Below are 2625 nucleotides of genomic sequence, written 5' to 3'. Positions count from 1 at the left end.
TATATACATATAGGTATGCATAGATACATACATGCATTGCCTTGTATGGCTTTAGTAATGCGTGTGTGTCTCAGTGCGTCTCTGCCTGTATGTATGTACGTCAATATATTTGTTGAATCGGTCAGTTTGTGCAAGGCAGTTTTAAATCAGTACATAGATTAACACAATAATATGTAAAGGATTTAAAAGGAACACTTTTGATATTTTCTTCTAGAAAATAAATATATTTGTATATATACGGATTATAATTAATTACTGGTATAAATGCATTCAATGAATTCTTACGAGGTTTATATGAAATTAATATGGGCGGGGTAGGAGTTAAGTACATGAGAGAGTTTCAACGAAGAACGAGTATAAGCGTGTAATATTTATATTCGCAAAATTTTAGTAGCTTCACCTAAAGACGCAAAAACAAAAAGATATTTTGTTTATTACGCCACACCCTTCATATATTTTGCTAACTAATATTAAATTAGACTGACGGAATGTATTGTTTATACAGATTTTTCACGGATCTTGATGTAGGCATAGCGATTTTCGAAAAAGGCGGCCGCATAAAACATGGCGGGTCATTAAGTCTAAACAACTAGAAACATTCTGAAAGTAACTTTACAAGGCATATCATTCGGAGCACATCCTTTTGTTTCGACATAGACCTACCTTCTCTATTCAAATGTTCTCTACAGAATGACTCTCAGCTGAGATTAAATTCCGCCTCAGCATCACGCATTTGAAAGCAAATACGTGGACATTGTCATTAATTCTTCATTTAATTCATGCGAATTTCCTCGAGACTGAAGCATAGAATTTGTTGTAATTCGAAAAATTCGTACAATAAAACCTTAACGAGATCGCCTGATATGATGCTACCTGTCATTCATTTAACTTGAACTATACTGTACAAGAATATCTCTATTGGTACATAGTTGCTTTCAGTTACATTGGAAATCCACTAATGCCGGGCATCGCTTCGTCTTCTCCATTTTGCCGTAGACCTTTATCTAGCAATTTTCTGCATCTTCTCACGGTCATTCTTCTTCCCTAATGACGTATTTATTAGAGAAACAATTGCTGTATATCAACCAAAGACAGTGCGCACTAATAGTTCCTTCAGATTACAGTTACTGTTTTTTGATGTTTCAAACAAAATTGTCTAACTTGTGTGTTGTGAAAGGCATATCGTCACAGAATTGAATATATTGAGACACACGAAACACGACAGTGAGACTTTTAAATAATATATTATTAAACTCGCTCTAGCCTAGTCTATTTTATAAGCGCGGGTGCGGCTGTGTGGCAAGAAGTTTGCTTCCCTACCACATGGTTCCGGGTTCAGTCTCACTATGTGGCAGCTTGGGCAAGTGTCTTCTACTATAGCGTCGAACCAACCAAATCCTTGTGAATGGATTTGGTACAAGGAAACTGAAAGAATCCCATTGTATATATAAACATGTGTGTGTGTGTATATATGCTTGTGCGTCTGTCTATATACACGTATATGTATACCTACACACAAATATATATATTTGTAGACATGCGTGAACGCACATACACATACGCGTGCGCACACTCACCCAACCAGGCACACAAACACACACACACACACACACACACACACACACGTACACATAAGTATATGTATTTATATAATTTCTGTCTTGTGGTGTCGAAACTGAGATGGTATACGATCAGCGGATGAGAAACTGACATCGTTTGTGAATGAAATTTAACCAACAAAAACGGAAGGATTTTCTTCTGGTCAATGTTTAGAATATCCACTTTTTTTAGCAGAAGCACATTCTAATATATTTTAACAGTATTCACTTTCGTCTCTCAGACATTTCTAGCAAGATAACATCTATATATTAAATCCCTGAATAATACTACTAAATTTTAAATTAGATCCCTCTAACACTAATATGAATGTTTATATTTTGGTCCTCTCGTTTAACGTCATCGTAGTCATCGTTGTCATCACCATCACCATCATCAAGATCATCATCATCATCATCATCAACATCGCCAATTGTTGGACGGTTCAACAGGAGCTGGCAAGTCGGTGGGCTACACCAGGCTCCGCTTGTCTGTTTTGCGAGGTTTTCTTACCAGTGGAGACCCTTCTTAACACCAGTCACTTTACGTAGTACCTGCATAGGTGCTTTCCACATGGCATCATCACAGTTTCTTTTTACGTGGCATCAGCACAGACGTATTTCGCTAGAACACTTCGTCATCTAAATAAATCGACGCTCTAATTTCTCTTCTCTCTGAGCAGATTGTTATAAATATAATGTAACCATTAAGAATAAGATAATTAATTCATAAACTTAGTCGGTAAAGTGACATGTATACAATACACTGTTGGTAGAATAATCGAATAACTGAATGTAATGTAGCTTAAAGAAGAGCCCGGAACATCCATCATAGTGATAATCCTTGAAACATTAAATTCACCAATATTTCAGTTCAGATTTGTCAAAATATTATTGACAAAACTGTTTGGAATTACAATTAAATCCAAAGCTCAGAGATAAGAAGAAAAATAATAAAACAAAGGAACTACAAGTTCCCAAAATTAATATTAATGCATTCCCGCTCTGAGGGATGTTTTACATGGTAGTA

Source organism: Octopus bimaculoides, chromosome 25 (genome assembly GCF_001194135.2).
Source record: "Octopus bimaculoides isolate UCB-OBI-ISO-001 chromosome 25, ASM119413v2, whole genome shotgun sequence".
NCBI lineage: Eukaryota > Metazoa > Mollusca > Cephalopoda > Octopoda > Octopodidae > Octopus > Octopus bimaculoides.
Note: the sequence above shows the minus strand (reverse complement) of the source record.